We start from the raw sequence: 14,455 nt of genomic DNA on the forward strand, positions 1-14,455 counted from the left end.
TGATGATAGTATTTACCTTAGGCTTGTTGTGAGCTTGTAAAGCACTTAATACAGTGCCTGGCATGTGGTAAGCACTCAGTAAATGCTTGTTATTTTTATTATTGCTTTTGTTACTATTATTATTATTATTGTTATCAATAATATAGAATCTCTATTATTATCTAAGTCACTGTACTAGTTCTATAAGTAAAACTTAGATTCTATCCTTTCAAATCTTCTAGGGTATTTGAAGAGATAAATAAATATGAATACATATTCATAATAGAAGTTAGAAAGTGATTGATATCACAGGAGAAATATAAAAGTTCATAGGAAATTAAAGGAAGGAGGGATTTTATCCATTTGGTGAAGCAGGGGTTTTTGAGCATAATTTGGAATTATGGTAATAGAACTAAGGGAATTCTAGGCAGAGAGTTAACAAAATAAAGAGACAAAAAATAGGTATAACATTCAGTTTGACTGGAATATAGTGAGCAAGAAAGAGGAAGTAGGAAAATATGGCTGGAAGCCTAGATTGGGATCAGATTGTGTGAGGACTTGTAGTCCGATTAAGGTGTAAAGTGACAGTTTTGGATGGGAGCATCACATGCAGTATATTTTTATCTAGCAAATTATGAACTGTTTTATGGAAGACACTATATTATACATTGTTTTTAAAATTTTCTCTATTTAATTTTAACCATTTTATTTTAAAATAATTTTAAACCTGGGGTGCCTGGGTGGCTCAGTTGGTTAAGCACCTGACTCTTGGTTACAGCTCAAGGCATGATTGTAGAGTTGTTGCATCAAGCCCCACATTGGCTTCTTGCTGAGTGTAGAGCTTGCTTAAGATTCTTTCTCTCCTTCTCCATCTCCACCCATCTCCTACTGCTGGCTCTCACTCTGTCTCTTAAAAAATCAACCAACCAACCAACCAACAAACCAACCAAACTCTTACAGAAAAGTTGCAAAATGGTATATCGACTTCCTGTGTATCTTTATCCATATTCCTTAGATCTTAACATTTTATCCTTTTTACCTCATCATTATATATATACATATTATTTTCTCTGGTTGTAATTGCAGACATAATGCTTCTTTATGCCTAAATTCTTCAGTGTTTATTTCCTAAAAACAAGGCAATTTTAAAATATATTCAAAGTATAAGTATCAAAATTAGGAGATTAATACTCATATCTAATTCACAGGTCCTATTCAAATTTTGCCAATCACCCCACTAATGTTTTTATATCAAAAGAAAATCTATAGAACCCAACCCAGGATCACATATTACATTTAGTTGTCAAGTCTTTCTGCTCTTCTTTAATGTGTAATGATTCTTTGTTTTTCATGACCTTGACTTTTTTTGAAGAGTAAAGGCCATTTATTTTGTAGAATTCTTTCAATTTTGATTTATCTAATCTTTCCTTATTATTAAATTTAGGTTATGCATTTTTGGTAGAAATACAACAAAAATGACGTATCTTTCTCAGTGCATCATATCGGGAGGCACATGTCATCTATTTATACGATTAATTATGATGTTAACATTGATCATTTAGTTAAATGGTGTCAGATTTCTGTAGCGTTACTATTTTTCCCTTTGTTATTAAGCAGTGTTTTGTGAGGAGATACTTTGAGACTATATAAGTATCCTGGTTCTGATGAAACTTTCACCTACCAATTTTAGTATCCATTAATAATTCTTGCCTGAAATAGGTATTACTACAGTGGTTGGAATGGATATTTTCTCATTCCATAATTATTTCTACATTTGTTAGTTGGCTTTTTCTTGTATGAAAAAACTTTCACTTTCCTTCCAATGATTTATGTATTATTTATGGATTCTTATTTTAGTCTATGCTATGTAATTAGTTACTGATATTATTTTTCATGTTCAGTTTATCCCAGATTTTCTACTGTGAGTTGCTTTAAATGATCTTTTATGTCCTTCAAACACATCTTTATGATTATTTGACCACTTCTTACTTTCTGCTATAGCAAGATGTTCCAGTTGTAGGCAGGACTATTTTTTAAAAAGAATTTATTTATTTATTAGACAAAGAGAGTATAAGTGGGGGAGAGGGCAGAGGAAGAGGAGAGGGAGAGAAAGAATTGGCAAGCATACTTCCTGTTGAGCACGGAGCCTGATATGGGGCTCGATCCCAGGACCCTGAGATCATGACCTGAACTGAAATCAAGAGCCAACTGTCTAACCACCTGAGCCATCCAGGTGCCCCTAGGCAAGACTGTTTAAAATATTTCTGTGCTCCAATGAGATACCACTTCACACCAGTAAGAATGGCTAAAATTAACAAATCGGGAAGCAACAAATGGCAAAGATGCAGAGAAAGGGAAATCCACTTGGATTGTTGATGGAAATGCAGTCTGATATAGCCACTCTGGAAAGTATGGAGGTTCCTCAAGAAGTTAAAAATAGAGCTACCCTACAACCCAGCGATTGTACTACTGGGGATTTGGCCAAAAGATAGTGATCCAAAGGGGCACCTGCACTCCAATGTTTATAGTAGCAATTTCCACAATAGACAAACTATGGAAAGAGCCAAGATGTCCATATACAATGAAATATTACTCAGCCATCAAAATGATGAAATCTTACTATTTCTGTTGATGTGGATGGAACTGGAGGGTATTATGCTGAGTGAAATAAGTCAATCAGAGAAAGATAGTTATCATATGGTTTCACTCATATGTGAAATATAAGAACACAGAGGATCACAGGAGAAGGGAAGGAAAACTGAATGGGAAGAAATCGGAGAGGGAGACAAACCATGAGAGACTCTCAGGTATGAGAGAGAAACAGAGGATTGCTGGAGGGGAGGCGGGTGGAAGGTGGGGTAACTGGGTAATGGGCACATGATGTGATGAGCACTGGATATTATATGCAGCTGATAAATTACTGAACTCTACATCTGAAACTAATGATGTTCTGTATGTTGGCTAATTGAATTTAAATAAAAAAATAAATATTATTGTGCTCTTCAATGTTTTACACTTAGTAGATGATGAATAAATACTTTATGAGTGAATGAATACCTGATTAATATAAACTGCAAGTATACATAAAGACGTGCTGTTTTTCTTTCTTTGTGTTTTTAAACATAAGTCCAGTTATTCTTTTCATAAAGACTGAGCCAAAAGAAGACCTTTTATAGACTTTCCAAAAGAGGAAAATAATTTTTATGAAGTATAAAATAAAAAATTTACTTCATTCGTTTATTATTTATTTTAAAAGTATACATTGGTACTTACTATATCCCAAATATTGTATTTGGCCTTGGAGATACAACAGTAAATTTAAAAAATAGATATGGCCCCTGGCCTTATAAAGCTTATAGTTTGCTGATTAATAAATTGATTGCTGTAGAGATAAAGTCCAATTTCAATCTTTATTCTGTTTTACTTTGTTGGTGTTCTGTCAAAAAAGACATGGAATATCAATGAAAAAGCAATATATCTTTCGAAAGCCTACACTCTAAATCATGCTAGAGCCTTGTTTTTGAATGGAATTCTAAAATGTATAAGACATACCTTTTTTACTGTCACAAAATTCACTCGCTAGTAGGAAAAGACAAATCTGATAGTTTAGCATAGTAGAAAGTATGTAGGCCTAGAGTTAAAAAAATAGGGTTTGAATCTGAGGTCTTTTCCTTCTTACCTCACCAACCCTCAGCAAATTACTTAACCTCTCTGAGGTTAATAATATTGCTTCACTCTCTATAATGTCCAGGAAGATAATAATGCCTAACTTCTGCTGTTTATTTCAGTAAGCTATGTGACCAAAATCCAATGTAAATACCTGGTTTGAATAACAAGAAATGTACTGACTCACCTAACTGGACATCCAGTAGGGCAGGTTTCAGGGTTGTTTTATTCAATGAATCAAAGATGTCATCAGAAATCCAGGTTCCTTCTGTTTTATCTCCTTGTCATCCACAGTGCTGTATCATCCTAAGCCTCTTCCTTCTCATAGTCTGGTGGGCTACCTGCCAAGAGCAATGTGCATTACATGCTTCCTTGTTCTGTCCAACAGGAGAGAATGGGTGTCTCCTGCCAGCTATCAAACAAATAAAAACTCAATCTTATTGGGCTGATTTCGATTACACACCTAACTTCAAAATGTCACCAGGGGAATGAAATAGGTTGATTTGCTCAGGCCTGCAAAAGGGGATATGATTACCATAGTTGGTTTAGACTAATAGAGCTCAAATTGGAGCTGAGTCTGATTACTGAAAGCCCATTGGTGTCATACCATGGGGGAAGATGAAATGAATTTGAGGAGAAGCTTTTTATTTAAATCATAAATATTCAAATTTAGGAGAATTTGAAGAAATGGAAAGGGCATTGTAGGTATACGTGTAGAAGTAGAAGGGTTTTTCTTACGTGGTGGAGTATGAATAAGGAAACTGATTACTGTTCCATATTCTCTTTATTTTAGGCTAGAATCAGAGCTGTCAGTTTTGTTTTGAAATTCTCATGTTCCTACCTAGATATTCCTCCTGTGAGGCTGAAATTACTGTTTTCCTCAACACTACTTCTCATTCCCATCAATTGAAAAATAAATTTATCTTCTATTCCTCATAAAGATGTATCCAAGGACAGATTAATCAATTTCCTGTGCCCAAAATGTGGATGTGTGCATATGACTGAATGATATTGACCATCACAATTAGGTACAATTAGCTGGTCCTAAATGTTACAGATTGTGTATTGAAACAATAGAAACTAGTATTAACAAAGCAGTATATTGTTGTACCTTTAGAAAAACCTGCCAACCAAATATTTCAACAAATTTGTTGCTTGCAAATTTAATAATAAACTGGAAGTCAAATGTAGTTGAGAAATTAGAATCACTATTTTGTTTTCTTAATATACAAAGAAGTCATTTTGAAATTAACATGCCATAGTTTGATAATTGAAACCTAACTAGAAGTCAAAAGTAGGCTTTGTGACATTTCTCAAGTTTTCTGGAGACAGCATTTCTTTTTTGAAAATTGGTTTAGTTGATTTTATTTCTTATTTATCTTCATCTATGCTTTACTTCCAGGAGAAAAATGGGGTACAGAAAATCTCAACCAGAGAGAGTTCTTACCTGACTTATATCAACTCAGGGAAGAGATGGTTGATGGGGTTTCTTTATTGAATAATTTATCAGGATTCTTGAATTCTAATTTGAAAAACAGGACATTTTGTGAAAACACTTCAGTGTATATAATATAAATATACTCCACACCTCTTAAATTAGTGAAATTACAGTATATAATTAATTCTAGGTTGTGCAGCACTATATTTCTGCAAGTTTGCCACAACATCTATTCATTAAAAGTCAATTCATCCCCTTGCCTGTAATGTTCCTATGTGCTTTTACTGTGTGTCTGTTCTTTGTTATAAGAGCCTCTAGACTACTCTTGCAAATGTCTTGGAGTCCATCCAATTGCCACTCTTTCTCTTTTTGTTTCCCAGCTTTCTCTTTCATTTCTCATTTTATGGTTTCTGTTTTTATTTCTCCCTCTTTTTTCATTTTCTGCAGATTCACACAGTGCCCTACCACACGCTACACGTCACTTCTTTTTCTTCTTTTCCATTGTTCATCCCCCTTTTACTAATTCTTTCTGACTTCAACTTTTCTGTATTCTGCTTTGAAGAGTATTTTTCTCAACTCTCTTTTCTTTCCCTTCTGCTTTCCTTCTTTCCCTTCTCTTTTTAGTGGGATGAATTACCTCTGCCTTTCTTAGCAGTTCTGCTGTGAGGAGAGTTTGAGTCTGGAAGCAAACCTGGTTTGTTTTCTCAGTTTAAAGCATCTCTCAGCTGAAGCAGAGTGACAGTGATGAACATCAACCTGCTCTGAAGGATTGGGGCTTGCTGTTTTAGTTTTTATAATCACTGCCATTAATGTATGGGCAACTCTGTTAGCACAAACTCCTTCAGACAGGGTTAGAAATCCCTCCCCGTTTTCATGAACACTGTATCACTTTCAAACATGACACTATACTGTAGTGTAACTGTCTGTTTATTTGATTGTGAGCTTTGTGAAGGCTGAGACTGTATTTTCTTAGCCTTCTATATTTTCAGCAGTTAGCCCAGTGCATTTTTTATGACAAATACTTCCTTCACTAAATACACATTCAGCAGAACCAGTATAGCACAGTCATACATGTTTGCAGTATATAATCCTAGGGGACAGCCTTCACATCACACAATTTAAAATTTGTATATTCATTGCAGTCTCTTGGAGATGGCAGTAAAGTATCTAGTTAAGACAATCATTTTATTATGACAATTTCTCAACAAATGAAGGTAGATTTTTTTTTTTTTTTGGAGGCAGGGGCTCCTTTATCCAGTTTATTTAGAAGTGCCTTATGGGCTGCTGGTGGCCCTGGTTGTATTTGATTTATATTTGTTAATACTCCACTTCCTGAAGATTGCATCTGGCCTATTTTGCTAGAGGCAGGGCTTTCACTTTGAAGAAGGTGAAATGCAGTGTATCTTTAATATAAAAAATGAGGTGCTAGTTCTCCTAATGGGAGAAAGATTTTTTTTTTTACATAATTCCTTTTCATATATGGCTTCCTCTCTTTTATTTTCACTGACTTGCTAATTTCTTATTCCTTCTCAATGTGTCAGTCAATATAGCAGTAGTAATTGTTCCAGCATGTACACATACCAGTGTTGCTGAAAATATTGTGCTAAGACCATACCATACCATACCTAAGCCCATCCACATAAATATCCCTATCCAGCTTCGAGTTATACCTTTTGGTTCCGAGATAGAATCCTGTTATGTTCTATCTTCCAATTTAAAATGGACTTAATTAAGTAGCTCTTTACATGTGGTAATAACCATGAACAACATTTACTGATTATGTCTTATGTGGTAGGTGCTATTGTAAGCATTTTTAGGTACTTTTGTTGTTCCTGTTTTGTAAATGAGAAAATCTTGACACAGAGAGTTTAAGAATTGCTGAAGTTCAGGTAGTGGTGGCAGAACCAGAGTTAAAACCCAGCAACCTGTATTTTTCTTCAGAAATGCATCCTGCCTCCCACTGGCATTATTCTTGATAGCCTTAATCAGAACTGTAGAAAGCACTTTTAGGATTCTGTACTATATATACAGGATTATACTAATATTGTTAAAACTCTTTCCTTCCAAGATGCATCTAATTCCTTATTCTTATGCAGTTTCCTCTTTCCATTTATTTTCTCTTTATTTAATGCAACATTATACTGATAATAACAAACATTTATATGATGCTTACTTCTAACCATACTTTTCAGATTTTAATTATTTAATACTTACAACTACTTTGAATTAGATGTTTTCATATCCCCTATCTCAGGGAAAGGTCACACAGCTAAAGTGGCCCTGTAGTGTGGCCAGATAGCGAAGGCACAGATTCCATGTGCTTAAACTTTGTGTTATGTGTGAATCAGATTAATGTAAACCAAGACTCTGAAGGCCTGGAATCTTCTCTTTGACAAGCTATATGATCTTGGGCTACTTTATATCCTAGTTTTCTCATTTCTAAGATGAAGAGTTTGGCTTAGGTAACATCTATAGTCAAGATGACAAGTCTATGCATAGGAAAAAGTCATAGCAACAGGACATCTATAGTTGAAGGCCTGTTGACTGATAACTAGTGGTACAACTTTGAGCAATCCATTCAATTTCTCAGACACTCAGTTTTTTTTTATAAAATGGAGATTATAATCTGTACTCTTCACCAAATGGTTCTGAGACCTCATAAGAAAACAGGTAACCTGCTGTTAAAGATTTCAGTATTTGACATTGTATTATATATTAAGTATCTTATATAAGCAATAACATATTTGTTGCAGAATCTTAAAGATGAGCAGTTCACAAAAAAGAAAATAACAAACCGGGATCCCTGGGTGGCGCAGCAGTTTAGCGCCTGCCTTTGGCCCAGGGCGTGATCCTGGAGACCCGGGATCAAATCCCACATCGGGCTCCCGGTGCATGGAGCCTGCTTCTCCCTCTGCCCGTGTCTCTGCCTCTCTCTCTCTCTCTCTGTGTGACTATCATAAATAAATAAAAATTAAAAAAAAAAAGAAAAAAAAAGAAAATAACAAACAAATAATTTTATGACTCAGAAATAATCACTGTTAACATTTTGTGGTATAGACTGCAGCCTTTTTTCCTCTTATGAATATGCAGCAGTTGCTACCAGTGCCTCTCCTAGATCCCTCAGACCAGACTACTGCACTGTGCTCCAGAAGATTTCTCACTGCCAGTGTGTGCCTCTCTGTACTTGAGGGCTTTTTCAAGAACCACAAAAGGTCCTTCTGCTCATGAAAGACAGCACCAGGCTGGAAGTGCCTGGAAATAAACAATTCCTAGGAGCAGCCTTTAAACCACGGCTGACCTGACTTGGAGTGTAAATAGAATTCCATCCCCATTGCCCCTTGGGTGGGACAATTGTGTGTTCTAGTCTGTTTCCCAGTGTTCCCCTATGTTATTAAGTTCCAGCTGTCTCCTGCAGTAATTGGTTTGCTAACATACATTTTATAGGCTTCCTTTCCTTGCCGGTGTCACTTCCCCCATTCTCCTGATGTTATTTCTGTACTTCTCCAATAAGTAAATTGCACTCAAATTCCTGCCTCTGGGTCTGTCTTTGAAGGAAACCCAAAGTTAGGGATGATAGAATAGGGTTTGTTACATAGTAGTTGTTCAGTACAGTTTCTTGGATTCTTATTTTACATAGAAGGAAATTCAGCCTTGAGTATGCACTTGAGCCAGGGTTTGAACCACAGGTTTGACTTCAGAGACTGAGCTTTAACCATTATTCTTTAAGAATGGATAGCAATTCTGATGTGTCCAGGAATATACTCATAAGAACAGCCTCCTAACTGGTCTTCTTCTACTCTTGCTTCTACTACATTTAAACACATACATGAAGTTATGTTACTTCTCTGCTAAAAATTTGTAGATGTTTTCCAGTTTACTTACAGTAAAATCTAGAGTTCATATAATGGCCAAGATCATACATGATTTGGCCTCTCCACCTCCAGTACCGTTTGACCTCATTTCCCATGGTTTCCCTCCTCTCACTTTGCTCCTAAGCATACTAGTCTCTTGATTTTTCCTATAACATGCCAAGAACACTCTTACCTCAGAACTGGCTGTTCTGTCTTCTTACCCTGATATCTACATGGGTTGTTCCCCTATCTCCTTTAGGATTCTGCTTAAATGTTTACTTCTCAGTGAGACTTTCCTCTCCCATCCTATTTAAAACTATTTTTCCTGTGCTAGTCTCCCAGGTTCCTCATTTTCCCTTCATTGCTTTATTTTTCTTCATAGCACTTAGCATCATCCGATATACTGTATATTTCATTAAAAATTGTTTATTGGACCAGAATACAAAGCTCTACAAGAACATTATTATTCATCTTAATGTGTCTCTAGTGCCCAGAACAGAGCCTCAATAAATATTTCTTGAATAATGAATGAATAAGATTCATGCTGATTAGTGTTATTATTGAATGCCAGAGGAGTAGAGACTCCCTACCATAGTTTTTCTAAATCTCAGCATTTTTTTCTTTTCTTTTCTTTCTTTCTTTCTTTTTTTTTTTACTGGCCATCACCAGTCATAGTGTCTTTGTGGTGTAGCCATTAAAGTTGTAATTGGGTTTTCTGTCTCAGCGACATGATGACATATCACAGCAGCTGCTTGGACTTAAGAGAATTCCGTTTTGATAGGTTGTCTAATGCTGTTGAGTGTGCTTTCAGTATTCTAATTTGTTTTGGGTTTTAAGAATTCCTTTGAGAATTTATTCCACTTCCCAAGAATGCTGACTCTTAGATTCTCTCATGCAGCTTGACTCTTTTCTCAGTGATGTTTATCTCAACTTATACAGACACCTTCATTTTTTTCCTTCTTTTTTCTCCTGCTGTCTCTGTCAGTGAGGATTTATTACACTTCAGTCTGGTTTTTCATACCCTGTCACAGATATTTGGATAGAATTGTCTAATGGTCTCATGAATAAGTTTTCCATCTAGAACCTGAGGTTTGACCCTCATCAGTCTACCCTCTTTGTATGCATTGTGCAACTCTATGATTGATGAATAAATTGTGTGGAAAGTTAGTATTGCCTGTGACCCATAAAGTATAATTTACTGTGGTGATTAGATGATGACTGTTGACTTTAGATGAATATATTCAATTTAGGTTCTTTTTTTCATGAAAATGAAACACATTTGGATCATTTAGATCAATATTGTAGTAACACTTCTTGATGATCTAACTTTAAATCACATCTTCAGATCTATCTCCTTCATGAGGCTTTCCCTGATTCACTGCATTTAATTTTCAATCTATTCATATAATTCTGGACTCAGTCTTTTCCTTTAACTTCTCTTTGTGCTTACCTTAATTTATAGATTTAGTTTTGTGGGATGGTGAAGGGTATGGGCTGATGAATCGTGTTTGAACCCATTACTGTCAGTGATTAGTTCTGTAATCTTTTTTTTTTTTTAAGATTTCATTTATTTATTCATGGAAGACACACTGAGAGAGAGAGGCAGAGACACAGGCAGAGGGAGAAGCAGGCTCCTTGCAAGGAGCCTGATGTGGGACTTGATCCTGGGTCTCCAGAATCACATCCTGGGCTGAAGGCGGCACTAAACCGCTGAGCCACCCAGGCTGCCCTAGTTCTGTAATCTTGAACAAGATATATGACTCCTTTGTTTTAGTTTCCTTCTCTGTAAAATTAAAATAATAATACTTTTTGAGTTGTTATGGAGTAGTAACATAGTATATATGAAATACTTAGTGTCTGGAAGATGTTAAGAATTCAATGTATATTAATTGTTCTTAAATATAAACACAACATACATATGTGTGCTGAGTAGAAGTGATCTGTATGTTGTCCTCCATTCTCCATGTAAACTTTAATTTCCTGTTTGTTCTATAGATGTTTTTGGTCTGTAACTGTTATTGTTAAAATTTTTATTTAAAAAATAATTTACGAGATGCTGGGTGGCTCAGTGGTTGAGCATCTGCCTTCGGCTCAGGGTGTGATTCCAGGTCTGGGGACTGAGTCCCACATCGGGCTCCCTACTGGGAGCCTGCTTCTCTCTCTGCCTATGTCTCCGACTCTCTCTTTCTGTCTCTCATGAATAAATACATAAAATCTTTAAAAAAAATTTAAAAGTAAAAAAAATAATTCGCAGAGGAGAAAATCTTATGCATATGGGCTTCTTGGCCATGCTGTACATTTCCAAGTATTAGCTACTTATTCCTTAGGGACTCTTTCTCTTCTTTATATGAGTTAGACTCCTTAAGCCAAAGGATATTAGGTCATTGTATTCCAATCACTCACTTTGCAAAGGCAAAAGTTAAAATCCAGCATACAAGTGCCAGAGCTGGGACTCAGCACAAGTTTCATGATGCTCAGGAGTGTCAAACCATGCTACTCTATCTTGCTGGAATACAGAATTCTCAATGATGATCAAATGAAGTGTCAGTCAGCAATTAGAAAACAACCCACGATATTAGTTATTCTTTTCCCTTTCTTGGCACTCTTTCCCATCTACGGGAAAATACACAATTTCTATGGAATGTCAAAGGATTTTCCTTTTTTTTTTTTTTTTTTTTTAGATTTCATTTATTTATTTGACAGAGAGACAGAGAGAGCATGAATGGGGACAAAGGGAGAGGGAGAAGCAGATTCCCTGCTGAGCAAGGAACTTGATGGGGGGCTCGATCCCAGGACCCCCTGATCATGACCTGAGCCAAAGGCAGATGTTTAACCGAGCTGCCCAGGCACACCTCAGATGATTTTCTAGAATCCTCTGATTGTTGGAAGATTTCTTTACAGTCTCAATATAGTTAATTTGGGTGTAGAACCTGTATAACAATTGTTTTCCTTTTCACAGCCTCTTAGACATTGCTAGATGATACTCTCAGAATGTATAAAGTAACCACTGAGAATATTTTGAGAGTTAAGAGTTAGTGTATTTTATTGAAAAGAGCAACTTGATACAGACTCTAAATCCCAACATTCAAATTTTAATGTCTACATGAAATTACATTTGCCAGTATTAGTGCTCTTTCTTGTGAATCTCTTTTCTCTTAGTTTCATTGATATAACTTTTCTTGGTTCTCCTTTAAGTATAACATCCTGTGCTCTCCTCACAGCCTGTGAATTTTTGTATTAAAGTATCCCCCCCCCCCAAAAAAAAAGTATCCCTACAACAATCTTGTGAAAATCTATTTGTTCATGAACATCAGACAGCAGTCCTTTGCAGAAACTCTGTCATGTTCATTTTTTATGTCTCTACTCCTTGGCACATGATTGGTCCATAGTAGGTGATCAACAGAGAAACATTGGAATAATTGGACAATTTGGAATAAGAAAATTCTTATATCTTTTTGGTCTCCCTCGATGGCTACACTTTTTAAAATCCAGTCAGTGGTAGTGTTTCCAGATCCCACATCTTTGGTCTTCTGAATTTACCTCTTTACACTCTCTTGGACTCATCTTACTGTTTACTGTTTTAAGTGCATATGTGCTGCTGACTCCCATATATTTATCTCTAAAACTGGTCTTTCTTCTGAGCTCAAAGTTGTATTTCTATCTTTAGGTATCTTCACCTAGATCCTACCCTTGTCTTTAATCCAGGGTAAGTTAGGGTCTCTAGAGCTTTCCCGTTTATAAAGCCCTTCAAGCTGGACTTCCATTTCTTTCTCCTAAGTCTGTAAATAGGGGGCGGGGCAAGATGGTGGAAGAGCAGGGTCCCCAAGTCACCTGTCCCCACCAACTTAATAGATAACTTTCAAATCATCCTGAAAACCTAGGAATTCAGGCTGATATTTAAAGAGAGAACAGCTGGAATGCTACAGAGAAAAGAGTTTGTGCTTCTATCAAGGTAGAAAGATGGAGAAAAAAAAAAAAAAAGAGAAGCATCCAGTTGGGGAGGGGCCCGGGAGGAGCCAGGCTAAAGCCGCTGCGAGAGTCTCCGGGACAGGAAAGCCCAGTCCGGAGAAGCAGGAACTTTAAAAATCCGCACCGGATTCTTCCCTGAGGGAAAGGCGCTCGCAGGGAGCTCCGGCAGGATCCCAGGAGGGTCAGTGGAGCCCCAGGTTCCCAGGGTCACTAACAGGACGTGCGCCCTGGGGGAGAGCGCGCCACACCCCGCGGGCCGAGCTCCCTAAAGGGCTGGAGCACGCCCGGTGGGCCCCGGGAAGGCCCGGGGGCAGCTCAGGCGGCAGCTCTGCACGGAGGGGGCTGCGGGGCCCTGGAGCACGATTCCGGTGGTGCAGGCCCCGGATCCCACGAAGCCAGGGGACACAGCCCAGGATCCTGCGCTCCCCCAGGGACAGGAGAAGGCAGGGAGGAATAAGACAGCCAGAACGCTCCTGCCGCTGGGTTCCCCAGCTGCAGATCAGCACCCCTGGCCCCGGAGCATCCAGACCAGTGCAGACTGGGAGACTGCGTAGTTACTGCAGGAGCTGACTCTAGGGCTGGGGAGCTGGCTACCGCCAGTGTGGTTGTTCCTTCTGGTGTCACCCTGTGCCTGGGTTGGAATGGGTCTACCAGGGAACAGGGGCCTCACAGGATAAACAGCTCCCACGGAGCTGTGCACCTGGCAGGGGTTGGGGCAGGTGCACATACCTGAGAATCAGCAGAGCAGGCACCTCCCCCAGAAGAACATCTGGAAGGACAGGGGAAGAGCAAGTTCTTGACCTAGCAGTGCTAGAAAGCTCCAGGGGAAGTTGAGGGATATGCAGTATATAGAACCAGAGGGTACCCCTCCTTTTTTTTTTCTTTTTTTCTCTTTTGTTTCTTCCTTTTTCCAGTACAACTCGTTTTTAGCAACTCTGCATTGAGCAAAATGACTAGAAAGAAGAACTCACCACAAAAGAATCAGAAACAGTACTCTCTGCCACAGAGTTACATAATTTGGATTACAATTCGATGTCAGAAAGCCAATTCAGAAGCACAACTATAAAACTACTGGTGGCTCTGGAAAAAAGCATAAAGGATTCAAGAGACTTAATGATTGCAGAATTTAGATCTAATCAGGCAGAAATTAAAAATCAATTAATTGAGATGCAATCAAAATTGGAGGTCCTAACAATGAGGGTTAATGAGGTAGAAGAAAGAGTGAGTGACATAGAAGACAAGTTGATGGCAAAGAAGGAAGCTGAAGAAAAAAGAGAAAAACAATTACAAGACCATGAGGAAAGGTTAAGGGAAATAAATGACAGCCTCAGAAGGATAAATCTATATTTAATTGGGGTTCCAGAGGGCACCGGAAGAGACAGAGGACCAGAAAACATATTTGAGCAAATCATAGCTGAGAACTTCCCTACCTTGGGGAGGGAAATAGGCATACAGATCCAGGAGATAGAAAGGTTTCCCCCTAAAATCAATAAAAACCATTCAACACCTCGACATTTAATAGTGACACTTGCAAATTCCAAAGATAAAGAGA

General features: G+C 37.6%; 1 protein-coding gene and 1 long non-coding RNA gene across 14 annotated transcripts in view; one reads left to right on the forward strand and one right to left on the reverse strand.

The window, feature by feature from the left end:
• The window catches only part of DLG2 (discs large MAGUK scaffold protein 2), a 1,976,108-nt gene that overhangs the window by 160,343 nt on the left and 1,801,310 nt on the right, over positions 1-14,455 (forward strand). The gene's annotated exons all lie outside the window — the stretch shown is intronic.
• The window catches only part of LOC125753269 (uncharacterized), a 28,324-nt gene continuing 17,720 nt past the window's right edge, over positions 3,852-14,455 (reverse strand). Inside the window, exons 2-3 of the long non-coding RNA XR_007404669.1 lie at positions 5,093-5,167; positions 3,852-3,986 (exon numbers count right to left, since the gene is read on the reverse strand). This is a non-coding gene — a long non-coding RNA (uncharacterized LOC125753269). The remainder of the gene's footprint in view (positions 3,987-5,092; positions 5,168-14,455) is intronic.

Source organism: Canis lupus, chromosome 21 (genome assembly GCF_003254725.2).
Source record: "Canis lupus dingo isolate Sandy chromosome 21, ASM325472v2, whole genome shotgun sequence".
In the NCBI taxonomy this organism is placed as follows: Eukaryota; Metazoa; Chordata; class Mammalia; order Carnivora; family Canidae; genus Canis; species Canis lupus.